The following is a 17,063-nucleotide window of genomic DNA, read 5'->3' as shown; positions in this document are numbered from 1 at the left end:
ACATTCCCCTTTTCTCTCTCAGATATTAATGATCTCAATCAGGATTTTAAAGGAAGCTGAATAGGACAAATTTTGAGTTTAAGCTTTCTGTTGACCTTAAAATAAATTGGTAAACTTACCTTTCCAATGTTATTCTACTCTATATTCCTCCTTGCTCACTGAATTTCTTTATATGCACCTAAACAACCAAATTTGTTCCCCACATTAGGTTTTTTTTTTTAAGATTTTATTTATTTATTCATGATAGACATAGAGAGAGAGAGAGGTAGAGACACAGGCAGAGGGAGAAGCAGGCTCCATGCCAGAAGCCCGACGCGGGATTCGATCCTGGAACTCCAGGATCGCGCCCCAGGCCAAAGGCAGGCGCTAAACCACTGAGCCACCCAGGGATCCCCACATTAGGGTTTTTTTTCTTTTTTTTTTTTTTCCACATTAGGGTTTTATACTTAGAAAAATAATAACTCTCTCAAGAAAATATTTTTCCCTTAACACTACCTAGAACACATTTCTAACTCTTTATGTGCTTTCATATATATCAGGTCTCAGCTCAAAAGTGACACAAGTGCCTCCTTGGCCACTCAATCTAGAGAAGCCTACTTAGACACTGTCACCAGATTTTATTTTTAATCATTTATCAGTAGTTCATTTATTATCTCTTCCCAACCCCTAGAATTGTTCTGTCTAATAAAAATATTATTATACATATGTAAAATTACATATGCAATTTAAAATTTTCTACTTGCCTCATGAAAAAATGTGAAAAGAAACAAAACTAACTTTATAAATTTTATTTAACTATATCTAAAATATTGCCATATCAATATGAAAACAATAAAAAATTAATGAGATATTTTATATTCCTTTTTTTTAAAGGATTTCTTTCTTTCTTTCTTTCTTTCTTTATTTGAGAGAGAGACAGAGAGCACAAGCAGTGGGGAGGAGCAAAGGGAGAAGCAGACTCCCCATCCAGCAGGGAGCCCAATGGGGGACTTGATCCTAGGACCCCAGGACCATGACCTGAGCCCAAGGCAGACGTTTAACCGACTGAGCCACCCAGAAGCCCAAGATATTTTGTATTCCATTTTTGATGTTGAGGATTCAAAATCTGGTGTATATTTTACACTGGCAACACATTACATATCCAATGAGACACATTTCAGGTGCTCAGTGGCTTTACGTGACTAGTGACTACTGTTGTATTTCCAGAACTTAGCATAACAGTGCCTGACTTTGTGTATTTGATAAACTTTTAGAATAAATGAATATTAAATGTGTCGGCTATTAAGTATTCTCTGTCTTAGATTGAAAGAAAGGCCCATATCCTATTGGTGCCAAATTGTCAATGACAAATATCACATTTTCTTGTATAATTTTAGGTGAATCAGATCAAATTTACTTACCATTTGGGTTTCTTTGACCATGGAAACAAATACGTGATGCTAGATAGCTGGAACTATCCCACAGGTATATCCTTTACTGTGGTCCTCCAAAAGATATCCACATCCTGACCCAAAAAACCTATAAATGTTGCTTTATATAGTAGAACAAAAGAACTTTGCAGATATAAGTAAGTCTTAAGACTTAAATGAAGTCCTGAGATGAAGAAATTATCCTGAATTATTTAGCTGAACGTAAGCAAGATCATAGGTATCCTTTATAAGAGGGGAGCCAAGGGAAATTTAACCATAAAAGAGGAAAAAGTAACATGACCATGGAGGCAGAGCTCAGAGTAATGCAGCCAACAAACCAAGGAACACCAGTAGCCACCCGTTGGAAGGTGGAAGAGACTGGGAATGACTCTCTTGGAGCTTCCAGAGAAAATACAGCTCTGCTGACGTGTTGATTCAACAAGGGACCTCATTTCAGATATCTGGCCTTCAGAACTCTAAAAGAGTAAATGTATGTTGCCTTTAAGTTTGTGGTAATTTGTTACAGCAGTCATAGGAAACAAACAGGCCCACTGATTTTTCAAACTTCCGCCATAGTAGATATAATACTCTGATAGTTTGCAAAAGTAGTCCCAATCTCCACTCCCTTCTGTATATCTGTCCCTTTGCAATGTGGATTAGCAGCTGCTCTCATGAAGAGGTTAGAGCTGGTTTCTCCACCTTATCTGTGCTTTGACCAATAGAATGCCACAGAAGCAACCCTTTGCCAGCTATTAGTCGAGACCTCAGGAAGTCTTGCATGCTTTCTCCTTACCTGGAACTCTTTGCACTGCCATATGAATAAGCCTGTTCTAGCCTGCTAGATGCACCCAGGTGTCTCCCATTGCCCAACCTGACAGTGAACCATCTGTTGGACATGCCAGTGAGTCATTTTAGGCCAGCCAACTCCCAGTTCACCTGCCAGCAGCTGACTGCAGACAAATGAGCAATCTTTATATAGACCAAAGGAACTTCCTTACTGAGCCTCACCCAGATTGCCAAACTGTGGAATTGTGAGCCTGATAAATCCTTGTTGAAAGCCACTAACTAAAAAAAAAAAAAAAAAAAAAAAAAAAAAAAAAAAAGAAAAGAAAAGAAAAGAAAAGAAAGAAAGCCACTAACTGTTGAGATAGCTTGTTATGCACCAATAATTAACAAATGTATTCCCCAAAAGCATATTCCTTCTGCATGTGTTCAGCTCTGCCGTACAAGTTTAGAGGAGTTTGTCAAAAAAAAAAGAGCCATTTGTAGTCTCACTCGGGGATAGCACCAACTACTCCATTTCCTACTGGAACTCTACAGAGCTAAAATTTTCTTACAGAAGCAACATTTCATCATTGCAAGTATCTCAGTGAATACTTGACTAAGGTCAACTGCTCAACCTATGTCACAGTCGAGGTAATACAGGCCTAGAATTTCAAGGTAGGTATAGCTGACCTACACATTTCTTAAATACCTTGTTTCCTGCCAAATACAATTTTGAGGGACATTAAATCCTTTTTGCACAGGAAAAATGAATTACTTATAAAATATACCTCTGATAACTAGAACTGACCTGTTGAATAGGTTATTAGTCTGATTAGTCTAACCTCTGAAGAACAGCTATCAAAAATCACAATTCTCATTTTGGCATACCTGATATGAAATTGCATTTTCTGGCAATAATTAACCACTCATTGTAGTTCTCAATCTTAGTCCTTAATAATAATAAAACTATGTCACCAGAATAGAGGAGTATCCCCATTTTCTAAGGCTGGGAGATATACACCCAGTTTATCAGGGTGATATTCAGATAGGCAATTAAGAGATACCAGGGCATGACTTGTATACCAATGTTTAAAACCGAAATCCAGTGAAAAACTGACACTTGACTAGCAGTCCAGGCTGCAGACTGTCCGAACGGCTTGCTAAAATACCTGTGAAGGCAAAGAAAAGACAAAAATTGATGACAACAAAAACTGTAACTGACAGCTATCCTGCCACCAGAAACAGAAAATTCCATTAACTGCAGGAATGAGGGAGATGAATTGTAAATCATAATCAGCAACCACTTTAAATAGAGAAGTTGACAGCATAAAGAATATAGGATGAGCTTTCTTTCCCTGTGTATCACACAGATCAAAGACTCACGATCGGTACTTGCCAGAATGCCAGGCAGTGGATGCTTGTCAGGACTCAAATAACCTTTGGAAAAAGAGATTGTGCTATACCCCAACCTGGCCCTCATCATTACCTTCCTTTCTTTGGAGACTGAGAATCCCAAAACACAAAAAGCAATGTCTGTGTGTGTGTGTGTGTGTGTGTGTGTGTGTGTGGGAAGAAGAGGAGGAGGTGGTAGTGACAATAGATACACTGCATGATTGAAAACATAGCTTCAACAAATAAGGTACTATGGGCAGAAATGATAAGAACAATCCTGGGGGTGCCTGGATGGCCCAGCTGGTTAAGCCTCTGGCTTGTGATTTTGGCTCAGGTGATGATCTCATGGATCCCGGGATGTAGCTGCATCTAGCTCTGAGCTCTGCAGGGATTCTCTCTGCTAAAGATTCTCCCTCTGCCCCGCCCCCAACTCACACAAACTCTCTCTCTCTCTCAAATAAATAAATAAATCTTAAAAAAAAAAAAAAAAAGAACAATCCTGTTAGTGAAATATGAGGATTCTAGTTTTGCTTTTCCTCCTTGGGTTCAGAAACAAGTATCAAACAATAGATACTTAGAGGGGCATAGAATCCATCTCAATCCAGTCAACTTGTTGAACTTAAAAGAGTCCAGAACTTGTGACCATTAATTTGCTCCCCAACTGGAAATCTAAAAAACTACTATACTGACGACCAATAAGCCATAAATCAGATAAGAAGCCAACCCAAGACCCCGTCTATTGCTGAACACCTTGTAGTAGAATGAGTAATCAGGAAAACGAACAGAGGGCATATGACATTCCTTGGCACAACTTGTCACAATGAAAGAAAAAGAAAACTTCTGGGTGTTTTCAATAAGATAACAGAAGATAAAAACCCCCACAGAAAATCCTTTGAATCAGAATTAGAATTCAAAAGGAGTGATAAAAGGAGAATTGGGATAAGGTGATATTTAAATGATACTGGAAACAAAAAGGCTGGATTTAAATAGAAAGCTGCAATAAAACTTCATTATTAGCAAAACAACGGAGACAACAAAGGTACTGACCGAATGACCCGAAGGTCAAAATTCAGAAACTTTTTTCAAAAATGAAAAGAAAAAAATGTTAAAGATAACAGTGACAAAGTCCAGAGAGTAGAAATTCAATAAATGGGTAAATTGGGATTATTGAAGAACTCTAAACCCAAAGAGCAAAATCAAAATTGAAAATGTAACAGAAGAAAATTTTAGTGACTGAACTGAAGAACTCAGTCTTAAAATTTCAAGGATTTGCTTTGTATTACAAAAATAATGAAAACGGAACCATAACAAGACACACTGTAGCAAATTTTTATTGTAAAGATTAATAAACACCTATAATTATTCACATAAAAAGAAACAGATTTATAACAATGGAATAAAAGAATTTGGCTTCAGAGTTCTGTGCAATATTGAGATACCTTAAGACAACAGTGTGATATCCATAGTTTTGAGTGGCAAACCTTGTATCAGCCAAGGACTCATTCACATGTGGAAGTAAAGAGGAAAATCAGAAAATATAGAAGCCACATGGCTTAATATAAAAACCCCCCAAAACAACAAACAAAAACAGAGGGTGGGGACTAGCAACGAACATTAAGTCAAATTAAACAAGGATCATTTAAATAATTATAATTATTGCATAAAATGAAAAGCAAAAACTCAAAAATAATTATTAATAGAAAACAACTTTACTGACATTTAATAATCTATGTTTTCGTTCTAAAAAAAAAAACTGGGCAAGTTACAAATATATACCCAGAGATATTCACAATATTATTATTTATAAAACCAAAATATCTGAATCGACCTAATTATTCATCAGTAAATATGTGTTTAAATAAATTATAATATATCCATGTATTAAATATTAATATATTAAAAACTTTATTTTTTTATATTGTTTGAAGATTTTATTTATTTATGCATGAGAGACATAGAGAGAGAGAGAGAGAGAGGCAGAGACACAGGCAGAGGGAGAAGCAGCCTCCATGCAGGGAGCCTGACATGGGACTCGATCCCTGGTCTCCAGAATCATGCCCTGGGCTGAAGGCGGCACTAAACTGCTGAGCCACCAGGGCTGCCCTATTAAATACTTTAAAAGAAAATACAGATTTATGTATTTATTGAAATAGAAATATGTCCATAAAATATTACATATATATGATCCATTTCTTTATTTAAAAATATGTGTGTGTGAGAACATAGGAAAATATCTTAGCATATTTATCCCTAGATGTTAACAGTATTTCTTATAGAATATGGATGATCTTTGTTTTCTCAGTCATTTTCTGCTTTATCAAAATTTTATATACTGCACAGTAAAGCCACATAGACAAAATTCTTGAAACTTTCAAGAAAACCTCTCAGAATTTCTTCAAAACTCTGTTTACCACATGATGTATTTTGTAAAATCTACTTTTACTAAACTACCAGCATTCAGAATAAAACTCTTATTTAAAATAAAAACCCACCATACTAAGAATCAATCCACAACTTTAAAAAATAAACACTTGGTAAATAATAACAATGAGAACTCACCAAATCAAAACATCAGATGCTTTCCACAATATCCCCTAAAGACAAGTTTATTACTGTAATTTATTATTTAATAAAAAGAATAAAAAATAACTAAGTATTAAGTTCAAGAAGTTAAAACATAGAAATAAGAAAAAGTCAATTAACAACAAATTCAAAGTTATTTGAAAAATAATAATAGACTAATTTCTTGAGAACATAATAAAAGAAGTACATAAACTGACAAAATTAGCAATGCAAAGGAGATACTGTAATTGCGGAAATTTTTGTAACTATATTATAGCATGTACAACTCCACAATAATTACTTGTAAAATATAGATAAAGTGAATTATTTTCAAAAAAATAATAACAAATTCCAAGACTGACCCAAGTTCATGAAGAAATCTCACCTAGAAGCAAAAGAAAAAAAAATGCTCGAGGAACAGTTGATCGGCCCAAAGACTTTGCTTGCTTCCTTGTTTTCTTTTTTAAAGAGAAAGCTATCCCCATGTTTTATAAGCTGCTTCAAATCACAGAGAAGTCTGGACCCCCTTCATCTTATGGTAGCATAACTGTCATAATAAAGTGTCAGTTTGTGAGCTGTTACTGTGAGTTGTCAATAAATATGTATGCCCCCACTATTCCTCTCTGTTACATCACACTCTGGTCTCAAGTGATCCAAAATTGACATTCATTAATAGTTATATCAAACCTAAAGTCATTGCTGAAATTTATTATAATCCTTTTTTAAAAATAAATAAATGATATATTTGTTCTACAGCTGGATTTGGGTGACAGTTTCACAACTGTATAAATTACTAAAATTCATTGACTTATAATGAATACATTTTGTATCTCAACATAGAGTCTGCCTTAGAGAATCAGGCTAAAAAACAAACTGCTTTTTTTAAGTTTTTTATTTTAATTCCAGGATAGTTAACATATCATGTTATGTAAGTTTCAGGTATATAATCTAGTGATTTAACAATTCTATACATTGCTCAGTGCTCATCATGATAAGCGTAGTCTTTAATCCCATTTACCTACTGCACCCATCCCCCCACCCACCTCTATTCTGGTAACCATCATTTTGTTTTGTATACTTAAAACTCTGTTTTTTGGGTTGTCTTTCTCTCTTTCCTTTGTTCATTTGTTTTGTTTCTTAAATTCCACATATAAGTGAAATCATACAATATATGTCTTTCTCTGACTTATTTCACTTGGCAGTGTACCCTCTAGATCCATTCATGTTGTTGCAAGTAGCAAGATTTCATTATTTTTTATGGCTGAATAAAATTCCATTGTGTACATATACCACATCTTTTTTATCCATTCATCTATTAATGGACACTTGGGCTGCTTCCATAATTTGGCTATTGTAGATAATGCTGCAGTAAATGTAAGAGTACTTATATCCTTTTGAATTAGTGTTTTTGTATTCTTTGGGTAAATATACGGTAATGCAGTTCCTGAATTGTAGGGTAGTTCTATTTTTAATTTTTTTGAGGAACTGCCATACTGCTTTCCACTGTGGCTACACTAGTTGGCATTCCCACCAACAATGTGACAGGGCACCTTTTTCTCCACATCCTCACCAATGCTTGTTGTTTCTTGTGTTTCTGATTTTAGCCATTCTGACAAGTGTGAGGTGGTTTTGATGTGCATATCCCCGATGATGAGTGATGTTGAGCATGTTTCATATGTCTGTTGACCATCTATCTGTATGTCTTCTTTGGAGAAGCATCTGTACCTGTCTTCTGCCCATTTTTTAATCAGATTATTTATTTCTTGGGTGTGGAGCTGTGTAAGTTCCTTACATGTTTTGGATATTAACCCTTTATTGGATATGTTGTTTGCAAATATCTTCTCCCATTCCATAGGTTGCCTTTTAGTTTTGTTGATAGTTTCCCTTGTTGTACAGAAGCTTCTTATTTTGATATAATCCTAATAGTTTATTTTTCCTTTATTTCCCTTGCCTCAGGAGACTGTGTGTTTGTTTGTTTGTTTGTTTGTTTGTTTAATGAAAATTTTCACATGTCTGAGTATGTTATTCTATTCAGGTGCCATAACAAAATACTTCAGATAAGTGGTTTACTCACCAGAAATATATTTTCTCTCAATTCTGCAGGCTATCAGATAACCAGCATCAAGTGTGACAGGGTTCGTTTCTGGTGGGACCACTTTTCCCAGTTTGCAGATGGCCAGTCATCTCCTGGCAGTGTCCCCACATGTCCTTCCCTCTGTGTGCATTTGAAGAGAGAGCAAGCTCTGTGTCTCTTCCTCTTCTTATAAGGCTACAGATCCTACCAGATGAGGCCCCAGCCGCATGACCTCATGTAACCTCCTTCAATACTCCATCTCCAAGTACAGTCACACTCAGTGTTAGAGTTTCAACATATGAATTTGGCAGCGGGGGATCCCTGGGTGGCGCAGCGGTTTGGTGCCTGCCTTTGGCCCAGGGCGCGATCCTGGTAGACCCGGGGTCGAATCCCACATCGGGCTCCCGGTGCATGGAGCCTGCTTCTCCCTCTGCCTGTGTCTCTGCGCCTCTCTCTCTCTGTGTGCCTATCATAAATAAATAAAAAAATAAAAATTTAAAAAATTTAAAAAAAAAAACTGAATTTGGCAGCGGGAGAGACACTGTTCAGTTTATAACACTGAGTAACTTGCTCAAATTATGATTTTGCATAATAGTCTTTTCTGCCTTCTCAGTGTTCTTTACCAAACTAAGAGATGATGATGGATGGTCTCAGTAAACCCTGAGGCAGCTCAGACTCCTGGCTATGATTTCATAGTACTTGCTTAGCAGGGAGTACTCTCCCCAAAAGTTATTATGAGTAACACATTACTCCTGTTTGCAAAGAGTGACTTCGAATGAGCCCCTCCTGCCATCTTCTCAGTTCCTTAACTCTTATCAGCCCAGTAATGGGTAGTTTATATCAAGCAATGTTCTATTAAAGAAGAAGAGTAAAGAGAAATGGGACTAACATCACATATGTTTTCTGTATTAAAAAATGAAGATAATTAAGGGATTCTTTATTAAATAATAACATCGACCCTGTTGATATGTACCAAGGACCTTAAGATTCATTAATTCTGAGGGCAACTGGGTGGTGCAGTCAGTTAAGCATACAACTCTTGGTTTCAGCTCAGGTCATGAACTCAAGGTCATGAGATCAACCTCCATATCAGCTCTGTGCGCAGCAGAGTCTGTTTCAGATTCTCTCTGTCTCCTTCTGCCTTTCCCCCGACTCATGCTCACTCTCTCTCTAAAAAATAAATAAATCTTTTTTAAAAATTCATTAATTTTGTATTTCTGCTTTCCAAAATTTATACTAAGGACGTCATGGGAAATTTGGCCATAAATGCATGTAAAGCTGTCCATGTAGCATTATATGTAACAACAAAAATATCAGTAATTTAAATAAGGGAATGACTAAGTAAATTGTGATATTGTCCAAACTTAAGTACTATATACCCATGAAATGTAATGATTGCCTGAGAACTTTATATGAAACAAGACCATATTCATAAACAGTGTATGGTGGTAGTTGATTAACCAATTCATGATTCTGAGAATTAATAAAGGAGAATACATTTTCCTGCACTTTTTTTTTTTTTTTTTGCATTTCCTATCCTAAATATATTTTTGGAAAACTAAATATTGGTGAAGGAAAGTTCTTCATAAAAGAAGTCTACCTAACAAATGTGAAAGGAATGATGGAATCAGAAAATCACCATTTTGTAATTACTGGGGCACCTGTCTGGCTCAGTCAGTAGAGCATGTGACTCTTGACCTTGGGGCCATGAGTTCAAGCCCCAGGTTGGGTACAGAGATTAATTAAAAAAAAAAAAAAAAAGGCTTGCTCTCATTTTGCAACTACTAAAAAAAAAAAGTTCATAATGGTTGATGAAACCATTAAGGGAGCTTTAAAACTAGCAGTTCAGGCTAATGTCATCAAAAGAACTGATCAAGCTCAGCATCATTGAAGAAGGACAATCAGACATGTGACTCATGCAGTAATGTAATAGGCGTCACACACTGCCACTTATGAGGTATTTCATCAAAAATAAATAATAATAACTCAAGTTGGACTCAAATCCCATCAAGTTTCTAGATCCACCTACCAATTATAAGAAAATATGGGAAATAAAGGAACAGTTAAATGACATGATGAAGAAGCAATCAGTCAAATTCAGATTGTCAAATAGTCTACAAAACTAATGGCAGGTTTTTCCTCAAACAAATGGCATTTTTAAAAAGGAGGGAGGGGAGCACCTGGGTGGCTCAGTCGGTAAAGCGTCAGGGTCCTCGGATCGAGCCTCGCATTGAGCTTTCTACTCCCTCTACTCCTTCCCCTGCTCTGCTGTCTCTCTCTCCCAAATAAATAAAATCAAGAAAGAAAAGAGAGAAGAGGAGAAGAGAGAGAAGAGAAGAGAAGAGAAGAGAAGAGAAGAGAAGAGAAGAGAAGAGAAGAGAAGAGAAAAGAAGGAAGAGGGGAAACTATTGTTGACTAAACTAGACTTATAAGAATTACTGACCAAATGTAATATGTGGACTTTGCTCAGATCTTGATTAACCAACCCCGCAGAAAAAATAATCTTTCATGTCAATTATACCTCAATAAGAAAATGTTTAATATAAAAAGTAATCTTGGCACTTTGGTGGCTCAGTAAGTTGAGATCTGACTCTTGGCTTCGGCTCAGTTGGTGATCTCAGGGTTGTGAGATCGAGCCCTGCATCAAGCTCCGTGGTCAATGGGGAGTCTGCTGGAGATTCTGTATCTTGGTCTCCCTCTATCCCTCCCCCCATTCATGCACGCAGTCTCTCTCTCCGTCAAATAAAAATAAATAAATCTTTCTTAAAAAGTAATTTTTGAGATAGCTAGGGAATTTTAAATATAAATAGATACAAGATGATATTTAAAAATTGCTATTTTAATTTTGGTAAAGCTGATAATAACAACTTCATATTTTGAAAATATATAATGAAGTATTTGAATAAAATTATATAATGTTTGGAATTTTTTATAAAATACCGTAGCAAAAAAATAAAATAAAATAAATGTGGGAATGACTAGATAGAGGAGTGAGATATAAATGAGATATAAGGGCCAAATGCTAATAATTATGCAAGATTGACAATAGGTACATAGAGATTCATTCCAGTCTTCTACCTTCTTTTAGGTATGTTTGAAATTTTCTTTTAATAGAAAGCTTCTTGATGCACATTTATCATGAAATATGACTGAGTAAAATAAACCTAAAATATTAATAGTGATTAAGAGTAGATGATGTCTCTGAATTGTGGAATGACTGATGAATATTGTTTCCTTCTTTACACTTTTCTCTAACTTAATTTTCCACAAATATCACAGTTATTTCCTTAGGCGCAAAAAGCAGGGAATTAAAAAAATAATTGCTGGCCTCTTGATTAGGGATGTTGGCTAAATCTTTTCTATTCATCCAGGCATCCCATTGACTGGCATTTAACAATATTACATCATAAAGAACTATATTACTTTTCTTAGATTCAGTCATCATCCCTGAATTAGTGGCTCAGAGGAAAACCATCTTCCAAGTTCAGACGTTTCTGAGATTAGAGTTTACCAAAAGTATTACTACCTCTAGCATAGAAATGTCCTGCAATGCCTATGTGAATTAATAAGTACCTAAAATATAAATATCAAGGGACTAAGGAAATAGGATCAGTTATCCAAAGACTATGATGAATGTTTTAAATAGAGCAGAGGACAAATAAGCACATTCTGAATAGGCTAGTCTTACTAGTTAGCTGAGTTAAAATTGAGACAAATAATTCATTATGGGATATTTCAGGGAACTCAAAAAATATCCTCCTGACATTAACAGAATTTTATGAAACTGATCTGTCTTTACAGCTCTGTTATTAAGTATCTGGATTTGTTTAAGTGTCCAAAATACTGGAGTGTGAAGGAATCAATTATTTACAGCCCAAGTCTCTTAGAAATAGATGATGTTAAGGAAGGGGCTTGGGAGGACAGGTGAAATAGGTAAAGGAAATTAAGAGGTACAAACTTCCAGTTATAAAAGAAGTCATAGAGATGCAAAGTACAGCATAGGGAATATAAGATTGTAATAATTTTGTATGGGAACAGATGGTAACTACACTTATGGTGAGTGTTTCATAATGTATATAACTGTCGAATTACTATGGTATATACTTGAAACTAATATTGTATTATATGCAACTATACCTCAATTAATTTTTTTTAATAAACACTGGCTAAAGCACTTCCAATTAAATATGGCAAATAACAGATAAGATTTACCTCTTTCTAACTCCTAAACTTCCCTAAACTAAAGGGGGTAAATCTATAAGAACAAAGCAGGATAGCAACAACAAAGTTTTAATAACTGAAGCAGATGGATAAGTAGTTATTGACTTAGAAGACTAGAAAAATCCAGCAATATATACTTCGGGATCCCAGAAGGACTCAGAAATGGAGGCACATGATATTTCAGAAAAAGAGGATGTAAGTGGTACCTGGGTGGCTCAGTGGTTGAGAGTCTGCCTTTGGCTCAGGTCATGATCCCTGGGTCCTGAGATCAAGTCCCATATCCGGTTCCCCACAGGGGGCCTGCTTCTCCCTCTGCCTGTGTCTTTACCTCTCTCTGTGTCTCTCATGAATGAATAGATAAAATCTTTAAAAAAAAAAAAAAAAAAAGAGGATGTAGATAGGACTGAAAAGAAAATTGGTTGAAAATTTGTATAAGATGCATATCTTCTCCCCAACTCCAACTATCCACAGAACCACCCCTCCCTGACTCCAGGAGATAAATATAGTTTTATTCTTTAAAGAAATTAATTAGAAAAACCGAAGTTTGGGGGTGGGTAGAGAACCAGGTACACTTGAGGACTGGGAAACAAGGAATTGAATAAAAGTGTAATTACCAAATATGAGATTAGAATTTGACACCCAGCTAAACTATCATTCAAATGAAAATGTAGAACCAAGAAATGTAAGGTCTTCTCAAATCTGTTGATCTCAAAAAGCAACTGGAGGAATTGCTTCACCAAAAGGAAGGAATAAACCAAGAAAACTGAAAATTTAAGATCCAGGAATGCAGCACACCTTGCTGTTCTGTGGGAGCATCGGCACCCAAGCTGATGAGAGAGAACTAGGAGAGAGAACTACAGATGAAAGCTATGGAGCATGCCTATTCCAGACTAGAGTACAAGGTCTACAGGCTTGAGAAAAGATGTCTTACCCAGAAAGGGGAGGGGGGGGGAAGGAAATTAAACACTGATCTGATATGTTCTAAAGTCTTAAGGAAAATGTATACTTGTGGCAGAGAATTTGTGAATAAATTAACAAAGAAGTAAGTAGAAAACTAAGCAAAAGGAAAAGTAAAATAATTATTACCCCTAGGGAAGATAGTCAATGATGTTGTAATAGCATTCATCATATGGTGACACAGGGTAGGTACACTTGTGGTGAGTATAGCATAGCATGTAGAACAATGTGTTGGTCCCTAGCATATTTGCCCTCACATTCACTCCTCACCTTTCCTTTCTTCTGCTCTGCCCTGTATGCAGAGGGTCTAACTGACAGGCTATTTTTCCCAGACTCCTTTGTTGGAATTGACCAATGAGAAGTGTTTGTCAGAGACACAGAAAGAGAGAAGGGAGGGTATTTCCTTCCTACCTTGGGGATCATTTCTTACAGCAACCATATGTCCTCCTTGACTCCAGCTACCACTATAAAAGTCCATCCTGGTTCCAGCTTCCCTCTGGTAACCCTGGTCACTGGGCTCTGATAACATCACCTCCTTCTTCAGTCCCTCCAGCAGTTGCTAATCTCCTACATGACGATTTTTGTTTTCTTGATTGGACTCTGACTGATAAAATCATTGCAGAAATTCTTTTGTGTTGATATGCAGTTCTCCTTGGAGCAAGAGATAGTTGATACTTGGCCTGTGCATCTTCTGAGTAATCAACTTTAATAATGATTTTAAAATTTAAATTTATTAATTTTTCCTAGGGTGATAGTACAGAATGGACAAGGAGTTCATTTGAGGTGTGAAAAAGAATTTTTCATCAAGATGATAAAAGGCCTCTGTAAGTACTTAATCAAAAGATAGAAGCCAGCCAGCCACCCTCCTCTGTTTAGAACAGTGGTCCTCAACCTGGTTCTCCATCAGAATCATCTGGAGAGGGACACCTGGGTGGCTTAGTGGTTGAGCATCTGAGCCTTTGGCTCAGGTTGTCATCCTGGGGTCCTGGGATACAGTTCTGCATCTGGCTCCCCACAGGGAGCCTGCTTCTCTCTCTGCCTATGTCTCTGCCTCTCTCTCTTTGTCTCTCATGAATAAATAAATAAAATCTTAAAAAAAAATAATCATCTGGGGAGTCTTAAAAATCATCCTCGCCATGGAGATTCTGATTTAAATAGTTTAGATGAATATTTTTCAGAGCAGTGGTTGCCAGACCAGTAGCATCAGTATCACCTGTGAACTAGTTAGAAATGCAAATTTTGGGGACTCATTCTAGAATTACTGAATCAGAAATGTGAAATGGGTTCAGACCTATCAGATAATCTGATGTACCCTGAACTTTAAGAACTGCTATTTCAAAATGACCCAGGCTAGTCTAACATACAGCCAAGTTTGAGAACCACTAGTTTAGGCATAGACTATTGATAAAATCATAAGTTTAATTAAATATATATTTATTAAATACCTACTATGGTCTTGAATTTCTGGTTACTCAACAAAAGACAAAAGTTGAGATTATTAATAAAATTTGAAACTATGCAGAAAGATGTTATAGTAAAAAAAATATTTAAAAGCCACAAATCTTTGACCATGCAGAACAGAAAAAGGAAAATGAATCAAGAAAGTTCCTCTTTCTGAATTAAAAATAGCTAATTAGATAGTCAATGTACTTCAACAATAAGGCTGAGATCCATTGCAGGATGCCCGTCAGTTATCTCACATTTCTCCAACTTGCCTTCAATTATACTGCCTATTACCAGTAATAAGACAAAATCGTTATTGTCAGAAATGACCTTACATATCATGTAATCCAGCATTCTGCAATCAGTAATTCATAGACTCTAGGGCTCACAGAGGTTTTCTGCAGTGTAGCAATTAGGACCATTTCAGATGCAATCACAGCAACTCCAACTCGAACTAGCATAGACAATCAAATATATTTTGTATTCATTTAAGGTCCACAAGTAGTGATAGCTTCAGGAGTAGTGATAGCTTCAGGAGTAGTTTGATCCTGTGGGTTCCAAATCCATTTCCCTATTACTTTTTTTTTTTTTAATTTATTTACCCTCCTCCTTGCATCAACTTTGACTTCAGACTTGATATCTCTCATTGCAGCAAAATGGCTACAGCAATATCAAGCATCACATCAACATCCCATACTATCCAGAGAAAATGTCTCTCCAGACAAATCCTGAGGAAAAAACAAGGATTTTGTTTCCTTTTCAGAAATCTGAAAAAGATATATCCTGGTTTGTGTTTAGACCAGGCTGGTTCATGGGACCTAATCCTGGTGCTCAGAAGGATTCCCTGGGCTTTGGTCAATGGGGGCCCATCCCTAAAGCTAGGGATGAAGTTGTTTTCTCCCGAGACAAATGGAAAACTAGGATACTGTTGCCATGGAAGAGTGCAGTAAATGCCAAGAAGCCTAAAATGGCAAATGTCTGCTATGCATGGGAGGAGTGTTTTGAAATTGATAAGTAAAATAATTGTCCAGATGTTTTGCCTTAATTAGAAGCATCTTAGAGCCTCAAAGAGTTTACTAAATGAACATTCATGGCAGTCAATGGGGATCAGATGGATAGTCTCATGACTCATTCTGTCAGTTTACTATCCAGATTAATACTACTAGTTGAATGTTTTACTTGTTTTTCAGCTTAAATTATTTCTATTCTTAATCATTTATTACATATTTAAACACCCATAAAGGACCACTGATTAAAGACAGAAAGACATAACATGTTAACATATATTGTTCGTGTTTACCCAGTACCTTCTGAGGATAGCACCACAATTTCTTAAAGGAGAACATCAGCACCTCTTTCCTAGTGGGTACAATTTAAGTGGGACTGTCAATCAAGATGTGTCTCTCTCCGAGAGTCAAGCAGGGAGCATGTGACCCAGAACAGGCCAATCTCATTCCCTTTCCTCAGACTTTGAATCTCACCTGAGCGACCAAGAACAGGAGAGAATTCATCTTTATGATGGCACATTGATGACAGGACTATTAAAAAGCTACGGCTCACAAGATTGAAGAGCATCAACCATTCTTGCTCTTTCTCATACCTGGCCCTTGAGCCTTCTCTGATGTTTGAGTCATCCCAGAGGCTTCCAGTTAATTCTCTCTCTGCCTGAGTCTTCATGAATACATTTCTTTTGCTCGCAACATACAATCCTGATAAGAAGTATTAAAATGATAATTCTGAAATTTTTCTTCAAGATGATCAACACTGAATTCATAAATTGCATGTCTGATCAAAGTTTTTAGATGCACATCAACATACCTCTAGTACTCTGAAAACCATTATTGAAAAGGGAAAATATGATATCGTATCCAATTCGACTTACAATTTGTTAGGAATAAAAGACCTTCTAAACTCTCAATGTGTTATTTGTGGGTAAGTGCTTGGAAATTGCAGCTTGAAGTTTTTTCTTTTAATCCTATCATTTAGAAACAGGCAAAAATTACAAAAATAAACTATCTCTTTTTTGAAGTGAAACATAAGAATTCTAAGGATACACACAAAAGCAATTTTTTTTAAAGATTTAATTTATTTATTCATGAGAGACAGAGAGAGAGAGAGAGAGAGAGGCAGAGACACAGGCAGAGGGAGAAGCAGGCTCCATGCAGGGAGCCTGACGTGGGACTTGATCCCGGGTGTCCAGGATCAGGCCCTGGGCTGAAGAGGGCACTAAATTGCTGAGC

Source organism: Canis aureus, chromosome 13 (assembly GCF_053574225.1).
Source record: "Canis aureus isolate CA01 chromosome 13, VMU_Caureus_v.1.0, whole genome shotgun sequence".
Classification (NCBI taxonomy): Eukaryota; Metazoa; Chordata; class Mammalia; order Carnivora; family Canidae; genus Canis; species Canis aureus.
Note: the sequence above shows the minus strand (reverse complement) of the source record.